This window comes from Ambystoma mexicanum, chromosome 1q (genome assembly GCF_040938575.1).
Source record: "Ambystoma mexicanum isolate Mex_15411 chromosome 1q, UKY_AmexF1_1, whole genome shotgun sequence".
Lineage (NCBI taxonomy): Eukaryota > Metazoa > Chordata > Amphibia > Caudata > Ambystomatidae > Ambystoma > Ambystoma mexicanum.
In genome coordinates this window covers 289677706-289691062 of record NC_090922.1, presented here as the reverse complement: position 1 = coordinate 289691062, position 13357 = coordinate 289677706, and the positions used below count along the sequence as shown (strand labels likewise).

The 13357-nt window shown below is 42.9% G+C and overlaps 1 pseudogene; it reads right to left on the bottom strand.

The window, feature by feature from the left end:
* Positions 1–10056, bottom strand: part of LOC138555350 (large ribosomal subunit protein mL44 pseudogene) — a 59918-nt pseudogene extending 49862 nt beyond the window's left edge.
* Positions 10057–13357: the final 3301 nt, after the last annotated feature.

The window sequence follows — 13357 nt, the reverse complement described above, 5'->3', positions numbered from 1 at the left end:
GCAAACATCAACGGATGCAAAAAACTGTGGAAAAAGTTGAAAATAGTGTATAGAAGTGTCAGAAATGATGCTAGAAGGTAGGAAATGGCAGAGTTTTAAGGGGAATGTTTTTAAATTGGAAAACATGTTACAAAATTGGGCACAGTGTGATATTAGTAAGTTGCAGGAAATTAGCTTGCACTGGTAAAAACCCATGAAATTTACAGAAACAACTTTGTTAAAGGGAACGTTATGGTTAAGTTGCACTAAAAGAAACTTATGAAATTCAGTGAAAAATGTTAAACCGATGTTATGGTTACAAGTAAAACCGAAAAACCAGTTACGCTAAACTAAGCAAACAGAACCCGCGTCACCACCGTGTGCTGCTAAGGTTAACACTAAAGATGTCAAAGATGACATCACAAATGTAATTGATGACAGCGCATATAATATAGATTTAAATGAAAAGTCCCTAAAAGGGGCTGTGTTTAAAATGTTGCTAACAAGATGTCAAGGGTGATCGGGAGACCTATGATGAGGTACTTAATATATTAAAGAACATTATATTCGAGTGTTGTTGCCAATACAGGAACCTAATGGTATCTAAACATAGGAAATAGTTATAATCTTGTAATTTTGGACAGTAACATAAGGAATGCTACCTCATCAGAGATTTGAGTAATGTTAAATAACTAGTTAACAATTGAAGACTTACTATACAACTGTGCTAGTACTAACAAGACACATGAACACACACAATGCATACACATTAGAGGCACATACAGGGAAACTAAAGTAAGGAAGAAAGAAACAACTGCACCAAAAAATGACAACAACCTTAGAGTTAATCATCATGTACACACATTCATTGTATGTTTGTGGCCTGCTTATTGCCCCATGATTGTGTACTATGAGCTCAGATTAAACTGTAAGCAAAGTGATTTAAGAACATATAAAAAGGTTAATGTGCAGATATATAACACCTTTTACATTTTGAAAATTCTCATTGTCAGTAAAAACAAAAACAAGTGGCCCAGATATGTGATGTCATCAGTGATGTCATCAATAACATTTGTGATGTCATCTTTGATGTCCTGGGTGTTAGTCTTAGCAGAGAACGGAGGTAGTGCAAGTTATGTTGCTTATCTTACCATAAGTGGTGAATTGCTGGGGGTTTTCGGTTTTACTTGTAACCATAATGTGCCTTTCACAGCGTTTTTTAACTGAATTTATGTTAGTACAACTTAACCATAATGCTCTTTTAACAATGTTTTTTCACTGATATTACACAGCCCACGGGAGTGGCTGTGTAGTTATGCTTAAATTGCTAATCCCATAGGAAGACAACTTTTTGGGGGGCTTATAACTTCGCTCCCCCTGGACGAATCCTCACCAAACTTTGCAAAAAAAAGTATATTGCCCACTCTGAATTTTTTTTTTATACAAAGTTTGGTGCGGTTTGGTCCAAGGGTGGCAAAGTTATAGGGGGGGTCCCATAATTTCTTTTTTCCTAAAGACATAATGGCAAAAACTTTGCACATGCCTAAGCTCAAACCGCTGGACGGATTTCCACCAAATTTGTGGTAGGAGCAGTGGCTTAGTCCTGGAAGCGTGCTTTTAATAATTTGGTGTAAATCCGTCCAGTAGTTAGGCAAAAACGTAAGGCAAAATAATTAGTGATATCTATGTCCGCTCTGCGGACACACTTCCCTGTTTGCTCCGCGGACAGGACACTGATTGGATAATCGGCTTGCGTCATGTCCGTGGACACACAACATGTCTGCCGATTGGCTGGAGGGAGGAGTGAGGTGCGACACATTGTTTCGATGCGCCCGCCATCTTGGATCCACCGACAGCGCTGCGGTGAACAGAGGCAAAATGCAATTTTGGGAAGTGTGTTGGTGTGCTGGGCAGGGCTGGGGAGTAAGAGATGGGTCAAATACTGTATTTGTTTAGGTGGCAGGTGCCCCTGATGAGTTTACGGCTATCCGCGGTCTTATGCAGCTGCACACGGACATAATAAATGCACAACTAGCTACTTTACTTTAGTTATGATGTTAGTTTTGGGATGTTAGTAGAGCATTTATTGTAATTAATATCCCCTATAAGCAGCCCACATACCACAGTCAAAATGTTTGATAGTATAGGTGCATTATGCTGCGGTGGTTGTGGCCAGGACCTAGAGTCTAGGGTGCATGGCCTACGGAATCAAGCACCCATCAAATATCCACAACCCAAAAGTTTGTGTACTGTTTCATGTGTAAAGTTTGTATGTGAAGTTTTGGCTAGGCTATGCAGTTATGTTTGTAGAGTGTGTAACAAGGAATGCAGCGTTTGTGAGTGTATTTATTTTATACTTACTGGCTGAGTTTTTTGTGGTTGTAGTCAGTTTTTTCATGACATGGGTAATTGGATCAGACATACTTTTTTGATCTCTGTGATAAAAGAAAAGATCATATGTTAGAGTAGGTGGTTCATAGTGAGTTATTGCATTGCATAATAGACATTTCTGTATGTTTTTGATCCTCATATTTAGTACTTTACAAGTACTATTGGTCAAAGCAGTGTACTACGCAATTTGCTAAGTTTCTGTGTTTGTTTTCTAAATCATTGGGCCTGTGGGAAAATAATCGGTGCTGGATTAAAAAATGAACCTTCTATGTTGTGGTACAATATCTTTTTTTCATTGTTTTACTTTTCATTTCTTGTTTCTTGCTAATCTTCTATCTGTTGGCTTGTTGCAGATTTTTGGGGCAATTAGATACCTGTTGGCGTATTTTAATTGTTTATTTCTACTTTTATGCTACTCATCTATCTGTTGGGTTGTTACAGATTTTTTGGGGCAGTTAGATGCATTTTGGCATACACAGTTCTGAAGTTGAATTTTGCTTATGTTCATACCCAGATTACGTATTACATTTTAGTTTTAAGAATATTAACTAAGCGTTTACAAGATTTGCTGGCAATCTCTGCTTTAGAGTAATGGTACTATCATTACATCCGAACCATCCACAATTCTTTTTTATATATGCAGTGTAGTGACCTGCATTGGTTGTGGCTCCTGCATGGTAGATTATACCTATTGTTGTGAAGATTTTCTTACCAAGTGATTATTGACCATGTGTGAATCCAGTCAGTTTACAGTTGTTTTTGGTACCATCTGCATTGTAACGTAAAAGCATTACTATTACATATTTACTATGTGTCTGTATTTGTAAGGTGGAGCGATTATCTGAATTGCAGGTAGTACATAATATGTCATGGTTTGCATGTTGTACAAGTTGCTGAAATGGAATGGATTCACAGTTAGGCATGGATACATACATGAAGCGTTCATTAGGGACTTATTCCTGTGCCACATGGTTGCAGAGAGTGCATGTATGTTTCCACATGTATGAAATCTGGAAGATTTCATTTATGGGTATGTTTTTGTTTTCCAGTACTTGTAGTAAGTACATTAGAAATTCTTGTGGTTCTTCTTGTGAGTTTATAGTGCATTTGACAAATCCAGCACAGTAGTCCAATTCTTGTCTTATTCCATGAACAAAGGAAGTGTTGTCATGATTGTTGGTTGCAACACAATTGGTCTGTACTGTGTAAGTATATGTTCTCAATAATTGGTGGCAATTGGAATAGAATATTGATTGCTACATTTGCGTAGCAATTTACAGCAGTTATATTTGAACATTTGAATGGACCTGACAGTTCTGTCTCGAAGTCATTCGTTCGGAGTATGTGTTGCTTCTTTGAAGAAGTAGTTGAGTTACTTTGACCAGTAGATTCTTCTTTGGTTGTGGTACTTGGTGAAGTATTAGTTTTTTTTTTTCTTTGGAAGAATTGCAGTGATATCCTGTATCGTTTCAGTTTGAAGTAGTTTTCTTTTACAATGTTTTGTTTTTTGTGGAACAGGATAGGTTTTTAGATGGGGGGTGTGGAGTGAACACAGACTATTGTATTCTAGAATGCAAGGAATATCTGCATTCACCTTACTTGCATCAAAGTTGATTACCAATAACCTGTCAAGTGTACGTAAGCATGATAGTGCTACATAGCTCATGCCTTCTTTAAAGGCTGTGCTACTAATATCTATTAATGCTTTATCTAGGGTAAGACCTTTTGATTTGTGAATGGTAACTGTGTATTGTTAGGCAGAATCCTGTGCAGTTCCTTTGGGGAACACTGCAAAAAGATTAAGACTACAGGAGTAAGCAGTAAACCCCATTGGTAGCAGTCTGCACCACCCAGATTTACCTGGCAGCTGTGGCTGAGCAGTCAGACTTCTCTCAAGAAGAGTAGAGCAGTATATAGAGTATACACAATAGGGCTAAAAAACAACAAACACTGACCAGAGCTTTGTATAAAAAGTATATAATTATTAATTTAAAACACACTTTAGGCAGTATACTAGCCCTCCAAATCAAAAGCAAGTTAAAAACACAGTCAGGTAAAGTATGCACACCTCCATTAATAACTATTATACAAGTCAGAATTAGAAGACCACGATTTGTTAAACAGATGTGAGCGCATAACCTGATGGCACTCCAATAGTTCAGTTAAAGGGAGAGAAAAAAGGCAGAGCATACAAATAAAACAGGTCCCAACACTTTTAGAAGTTCTCAGCAAGGGAATAAAGGCAGTATAGACTGTAGAGCCAAAGTTCATAGGCCAGGCCCCCTTAAAAGGGAGCAAAGCGAAATGTGCCCAGGATCACACGATTTAAAAATGCACTAAAAGTCTTTGAAGAATGTTCAAAAGAGGTTGGGGCGATTCAAGAAGGTAAAGTTAGGAGGTCTGGGGCCAACCCAGTTGGCAAGCCAAGGATTTAAGGGTCACCTTGGGCAAACTGAAGAAAGGGAGGCCAGGCAGGACACAGTACCTTAAACAGAGAGGAAGCTCCAGCGGTGGCAGTTGTTCCTGACAGTGGTTGCAGTTTGTTGTTTCGACCATGGGAAGAGAGGATCTCGTCGAGGAGGAAACATGGAGTCGTTGCACTGCACAGATACGAAACCAGCCGCGGAGTTTGTCAATAAAAGGAGCGGCCCTTTTATTCACGGTCAAAGTGGTGAAGTTTGGCTATCCGGCCGCCGGGGTGCTTGGCATGGGCGATTCGACCAAGTGATGTCTTTGGAAGGCGAAAGGGCGAACTGGTTGGTCCCACCAGCTCAGGGGAAGAAGACTCGTCCAGCAGAAGATCTTCTCTTGTAGTCGGGAAAGTGGTGAGGTAATTGCAGCAGGGCTTCATCGGTGGTGTCGTCATTGCAGATGGCTCAGCTTCTTCCCTCTTGGGATTCTTAGGTCCTGTGGCGACTTCTCAAGGTCCAGTCCCAAAGGCCCTGCTTTTATGCAGAAAAACCCCCATTCATCAGCTTAGCTGTCAATCACACATGCTAAGTGGTGAGCCGGGGCGTCTCACGACTGGGCCAATCAGAGTAGAGTGCGACTTGGGTTGCCAAGGCAACGTAGTCCAGGGTGCCAATTCCCCCCTCCACCCCTCCTGTGGAACCCAGACAGAGTGGCACCATTTGGAGCGCTTCTGTGGAGAAGGCCGCCAAAAAGTGGAACAAAGGACTCGACCTTGGTCAGAGTTACAGAGACGGACACAAACGCCATTTTAGAAAAGAGTTCTGGCAAAAAGACCCATCCGTGAATTTAATATTAAATAAATAAACCAGCGGTATCTTTAACATTGCACCAAAAAGTGGTGCGTTTAAAATCCATGGGAAAATCCCATAGAGAATATTCCGGTGGAATATTTTGCGTGGTAACCACTGCCACCAGCCAGAAACTCGACAAGGGGGGACTGGACTGTGCCCTCTTGAAAACGGACCCAGGGGCAATATAATTAACCCCTTCCAGTATTTCCACAATATGATGATTTGTACTGGTTCTGTTCACAATTTAGGACTAGTAAAGTCAATGGTGACTTCAAAAGCCCTGGGAAACAGTAGTCAGTCCCAGGGTATGGAGTCTATGTTTGGGGGTCACTATGACACTCCTGTGTTACTGCACTGAGGGTGCTGTGTAACACACACATAAACAAATGGATGATATCCTATGGAGTAGAAAGAAAAACCCCTTAGCCCATAAGCACACACAGAGTCAAAGACACTCAAATCATGCCTATGAGTGGGCGGAAAAGAGTCTCACTCTTAGCAGGAGAAAAAAACAAACACCAAAAATCCAGCAAAGCTGCTAGGGGACTCATTGGGTTTGGGACATTAGCCTTATAAGAGAATTCTCCCTAACACATATGCTAGAGTTAGTGAAAATTGTTCTCTGCGTACATGCATGTCTTTGAAAAGAAGGAAGCGGGCTGTTGAGCGTCCTATCCTTTTAACTTCTGATAGTTTGTCAAAGAGAATATTGACAAATTGATTGTTTTTGTCACATGGGTATGTTTGAAAACCAACAACTGTACCAAGTGCTCCATTAACTAGTCCTTGCTCCATGTCAAGGTTATGTTTAAGCATTACTCTACAGTTTAAAGATAATTTAAATATTTTCTCCAAACCAGCTGTGTTGGAGATAGAGTTTTCTAAGGTATTTAGTCGTGTTGTGTCTTATTGACACATGGGTAGTGTCATACCATGTACGTCCAGTTTATCTGTGGAGCAATTTTCAATTATTGGTTGCATTTCTTTTTTCAACATTGTTTCATTGAATTTTGAACAGCTTGCAAGAGTTGGCATCAAGGACATACAATTGCCATTGCTATGTGCTAATGGCCATAGAGTGCATGGATGTGCCTGTTTTTTAATATTGATTGTGCTTCTTGAGATAGTACACCAACTATAATACTTTTTAAAATGTTGGCGTATGTGAGGTCTGCAGACTGGCATATGTTTTCTGTTAATTCGCTGTATTGGAAATGTTGCCAACGATTGACATTTCCTATGATACCAAGAGTTTTACGGCACAGTTTGTGCCCAAAGGTTTTAAAAATAGGCTCACCTTTCACTGGTGTCAATTGAAGAAGATCTCCGAAAACAATAATGTGTTTTCCTCCAAAGAGCTCTTCGTAGTCTGTTTTGAGGACCTCTTGTAATCTGAGGTGAATCAAAGCCAACATTAGGTTGGAGACCATGCTCACCTCATCTATTAGCAGCATTTTCATTTGTTTGAAAACTCAGCGTAGTTCCATTGCAGCTCCTGTAGAAAGTTTGTAATAGTCTAATTTGTGTTGCCCTTCTACTGGAAGGAGTAGTAAAGTGACACCACCTATGTTGTAGGCAGCTAATCCTGTGGGGCAGTCACTACAGCTGACAGTTTGTTGTTTGACATTTGTTGAAGGAACTTGCTGATGATTTTGATTAAGAAGGTTTTGCCTGAACCAGCTTCACCACTCAAGTACAGCAGTATAGGTTTGTAGTCTTGGCAGGTACAGTGTTTTTTTTCATGTTCCACACCATGTTCAATTTGTTTTGTTATTTCTTGGAAAATGCTACCCTGCTCATTGTTCAGTTGTGATTTCAGTACAGCGAAGTCTTCTGTAGCTTGTTCATACTGACACATGGTGTTTTCTACTTCTATCATAGCTAATTGTGCCTAATTTTCTATTAGTGGGTGTCCAAGTGGTTCTTGGCTTCCTGTTACAGAAGGTTGACTACTGTCGGGAGTGTCCACTTGTAGCTGGGCCTGGAGTTCTTCTTTGTGTTGCTGTTCATTGTGCAACATTGTTTGGTACTGTGTAAAGTTTACGTCTGTTATAGTGCTTTCATTTGCTTTGAAAGAGTCTTCATAGGAGTCATACGTATCCAGTAACTCTTCCTCTTTTCTCCATGGTCCATGGTTTAAAATGTTGTAGCAGGGACATGTAATACAGTTCTTTATGTTGAGGAGTTTTTAATGACAATTTGATATGATTAATTAAGCTGCGTTTGGTAAGTTTCACTAAGCTGCCTTCACAATTTACAACTGTGTATCTAACTTTCTTTTCATCTGGTTTAACATTATTTTTGTATGTGAAGTTTTGGGCTACGTGGTAGAGACACATGGTTTCCAAAGTGGTACTCCTGTTTGGGTAGTATGTGTCTAGTACATTGTTTTCCAAAATGTCTTGGCTGTTAGGATCATTTTTGGCTATTGTTTCTATGTCCTGATTTGATTTGAGAACTCTTTTTCTAGATTTAGCAAGATCAAGACTATATTGTCAGATTTTCCATACAAGGCAGTACAGGTTAAATGGTCTACAGCTTCATAACAGCCACCATCTCTATGAGAGAGCATTTTTATGCCTAAGCTCTACGATTTCTGTGATAGTGTTTTGTCAGATGATATGTCATTCCAGAGGTCCTGAAGCTCTGTTTTCTCTGCTTTGGTTAAGTAGGCTGTGACATAAGGTGCTACTGTAGTGGAATTGTCTGCATCTATGTTTGCATTCCATAGGAGGGCAATGTGTGGTAAACTAGGCCTCCTTCATAGAACAGGAACACCAGAAGGAAAGTAGTTTACATGTAGGTTTATTCTCTGTAGGACAACAACAATGGAAGAAACACACAAATCCTTCTCCGGAGGAGACCCCGCACACCACAACCAAAACTAACCCACTCGCCTTCTAATCCCCACACAGACATGTGGCCACCATGTCTGTGTCCAACTCAAAAACTCCAAACCAAAACTCTGATCCTACCAGCCAACCTCATATCAATGCACTAACCCCATAACTTACCCAGACAGCACCTCACTGCCCCTCAAAAACCACAGACAGCACCTCATTGCCCCTTAATGGTGAGCACCTCACTGCCCCTTAAATCCATCAGACAATACTTCACTGCCCATTGACATGACCAGACAGCACCTCACTGCCCTTCAAGTGACCAGAAAACACCTCACTGCCCTTTAAAACCCCAGACAGCACCTCACTGCCCCTTAAAATACCCAAGCAGCACCTCAATGCCCCTTGATACCATCAGACAGCACCTCACTGCCCCTTAGCTAGCACCTCACTGCCCCTTAAAATAACCAGACATCACCTCACTGCCCCCTAACATGACCAGACAGCACCTCACTGCCCCTTAAAATACCCAAGCAGCACCTCACTTCCCCTTGAAACCATCAGACAGCACCTCACTGCCCCTTAACATGACTAGACAGCACCTCACTGCCCACAAGACAGCACCTCATTGCCCCTTATAAATGACCAGACAGCACCTCACTGCCCCTTAAAAGCACCAGATAGCACCCCATAAATATGACCAGGGGACATGCCCCTACGAACGCACATATAACATCACAGGACAACACATAAAATGAAATGCAAAGCAACAAAATGTAAAACCAGAACATATGATATGGCTCTAAAATCCCCTGCGCCAACCCCACACCCACATGTCCAAAAGATGCACAAAAATAATGACATGGCACCAAAATCACAATCCCTGCACCAGCCAAAATATGCACGAAAAATGATCTGGCACCAAAACCCCTGCACCAACCAAAAGATGCACTAAAATGATGTGGCGCCCAGGTCCCTACGCCATCCCTGCACCTCCAAGACATGCAGCCAGTCTTGCAATGCAGAAAACACTGTCACAAAATGTGACCCTTAACCCACCAGTACACAAGGAAACCCAAGGGAATACCCTAAACAGCAGGCCACAACACGGAGACAACAGCAACTAAATTCCTTGTTATAGGCCCAAAACAGCTAACATTAACCCAGGGCCCAACTACCCCCCGAGGCCACAATGCAAACACAACACCAAAATTACAGGCCTCAATCACAACCTAACCTGAATAGTCCTCCACCTTCCTGAACGTCTTCATCCTCATGTACAGACCCCAAAGATCAGGATCCAGTTGTCTTCGGTTTTCAGTGACACCAAAACACTGGACACACAACTCCAGATGACAGCTCCACTCCGGTGCACACATGAAGTAACCGTTGACGTCCATGAACTTGTTGAACCCGTCCTCGCAGCAATCCGCACAACCAAAGAACAATTTCCGTATCGTGCCAAACCCATCAGCTAGCTCCCCATCAGCAGTACTTGTATCATCATCAGCAGTCCTCTTATCCAGCCCCTCAACTGCTCTACGCTCCTGCAGCACCAGTCGGGTACCCACTCCAACACCCATGGCAGTGTCACATTCCAGCTCTCCATGTTGGAACGCACACTCACAACCATGAACACCAACGTCCACGACGGCACCACGTTCCAGCTCTCCCTGTTGGAATGTACGCTCACAGCCTGCTCCTTTCACCGACGCTGGCCCTCCTCCAGCCGACGTCAACAGACTGAAAGACGGCACCAAAGGAGTAACATCTCCTACCAGCTCGACATCTCAGGCGTCCTTCATAACGCTGTTCAACTTCTGCTGCGCCACCCTGCACAGCTCGCCCCTCGCAGAAGGACCCGACACACCAGGACCGCAGCCAGCACCTCACCAGGTATCTCCACCGCAGGACCGCTCCTCCCGCAATGTGCACACTGCACAGCTCGCCCCTTGCAGAAGGACCCGACACACCAGGACCACAGGGGGCACCTCACCAGGTGTCTCCACTGCAGGACCGCTCCTCCTGTGATGTGCACACTGCGCAGCTCGCCCCTCGCAGAAGGACCCGACACACCCGGACCACAGCCGGCCCTTCGCCTGGTTTCACCACTGTTGGACCTCTCTGTTGTGCCTCCTCCAACACTCCAGCACCTTAGCACCCCTTTTTGGTCCCCTCCACTTCTCCTGCACTTGCCTGGCTAGCAGGGCAAAAACGGCCGCAACCTCTAGCCACCTGAACACTGGGCCTTCGTTCTCCACTGCTCCTGCATTTGCCCGGCTTGCAGAGCACAAATGTCTGCCACCTCTGGCCGCTTGGACACTGGACCTTCAGGATCCTCGACCAGGACCCTAGCTTGGACTTTCACTGCACCGCCTGTCTGAAGCTTCTCACAACCAGATGGATGTCTCCTTGGAAGGCAGCGCTTCTCGCCTGCTGCCCCTTCCCAGCAGCACAGAAAACATCCTCGTCGTAAGTGTGATAAACTAGGCCTCCTTCATAGAACAGGAACACCAGAAGGTAAGTAGTTTACATCCAGGTTTATTCTCTGTAGATATAAGGTAGAGAAAGCACTGGGGCATCCATCCAGCCCAGCACATTAGGTCCAACTGACAGCAGCAGAACCCAGCACTCCAAACATCCATCCACACTCCACCTAGAATGTCAGTGACATCACCACACCAACACTCCACATAGAATGTCATTGACATCACCACTCATCATACACACATGGCCATAATCAGGCCCCAGCACAGATTATGACACAATGATTGCATTGTAATCATTGATGTATTTTGATTCTTCTGTTCTTTTTATGTAATATGTGTTCTTAGGTGATTCACCTTTGACACAATGTGCCTCATTACGAGTCAGCAGGTCCGGAAAGAATGGTGGTGGTAAATCCACCACCACTGTTCTTTCTGGACTGGCTGATTAAGAGTCTTGCAGGCGGGAGATGTCACTCCCGCCAGATCTGACCTGTCGGGTTTAACACCACCCGCCTGCTGGCAGACCTGGAAACACTGGCACCATTACAGCATGGTGCCAGTGTTTCCACTTCCCAATGGGGATTAACAGAATTCTGCCTCCGGAATTACCGGGTCACCGGGGTTGTAATTCCCCGGTGATTCTGGCAATCACGGAGGCGGAATGGTAATACGAGTCCGGTGGTAACCTGCCAGAATTTTCGGCATGGTTACAACTGGACTCCTAATGAGGCCATATGTCTGACTGAAGACATGAAGTTGTTTACTTGACCTGGTGCTGAAACTGGTCTAGGGAAACCAAAGTGGCATTTGGTGTAGTATTTCCCTTTTTTTAAAAAATATTTGCGACAACAATATTTCCCACATTTGTGTCTTTGAAATTGTAAAATTTGTGCATGAAGGTGTGTTTGTGAAGGGATTTCACAAGTGACATATTTTTGGATGAGCTGTAAAACAGTGGCATCACTGTCCTGACCAAATTTAGGAGCATCTTTAATCTATGAGAGCATGTTAATGTGTGGTGAGCCTCTGGCTTAGTATTCTTTTCTCCAAAAGAAGTGTTGAACTTCTCTGAGGGGAGGAACAGTCTTATTACAAATAAAGTGTAGCATAGCAATGAAGCGATGATGCAAATATTTTGATACATTTACAGGATCTAGAGAGCAGAGTTCGCCTGGTGTTTTTATATCTATGTTTGTTTTGTTTTTGTTTGCTATGCGTAGGAAATCGTGTAAATCTTCCCATGCATATTCTGCACAACTTAATGTAATAAACCAAGTGGGTGGCCAAGGTTTCTTATCATATAGCGTACATCTCCGTGACTTCGGAACCAGTATTCTTTTGTACCACGCATGTTTGCTAAAAGATTTGTAATACTTGATTCTAAAACATCATCTTTTTCTTGCACTTTTTGTAATAATTGCGTAGCTGACATATGGTATCTGATTGTAATGTGTGTGCAACTCCGTAGCATAGAGTTACTAGTTCACTTTCAAAGAGAAGGTGGAATATGTATTCCACGTTTTGTCTGAATCTGGGGTTGTCAGAATACATTCGTAAAGAGCGATATTCTGATGCTGTTATTTGTATGGGTCTATCATCGTACCTTCCTCCTTTTCCAGTGGGAAAGAGTAGAGGAAAGGCCAGTGCTTCTTTACTTTTTCCCCATATGCTGATTGGATATCCTTTGGATTGTCGCATTTGGTACGTTCCCAGTGCATCATCGATAATGTGTTTAGAGTGTAAAGGATAAATTGTATAATGGTCTAAAATATTGGACTTGGGCCTCATTACAACTCAGGCGGTAAGGGGTTTACGGCAGCGTTAACAGCGCCGACCCTTACCGCCTGATTACGAGGTCCCCTAGCGCCATGGAGCTTTTAACACCTGCTTTTAGCAGGTGTTAAAATCCATGGCGCTAAGGGACCATGGAGTTAATTACGCCACCGTAATTTACGGTGGCGTAATTAACGCCTTCCCCACTCCCATTATGCCCTATGGGGCAAAAATGGGAATGGGGAAGGGTAAATGGGGATTGGGGACTTACCGCCCCGCCTAGGTCGGAATGGGGCGGTAAGTCCGCCAACCACCATGGCGTAAACGTAGTTTACGCCATGGTGGTAAAGTCATGGCCCAGGCGGTAACTTACCGCCTGGGTCGTAATGAGGCCCTGTATCAGGATTTAGAAGTTCAAATTGACCAGTTTCTGGTGACTCTTGAATTATTTCAATGGTTTCTCTCAGGTTTTCTTCAATATTAATTTCTTTGTAGTATTCATTGTTGTTTTTTAGATATTGCAGGGCTTGTCTAACTTTATGTAAGTCTATGAGTTGTTGCCAAATGTTTTTCAGGCCCATTCATGGAATTAATGTGCGCAGAAAACTTCGGCGCAAGCGTT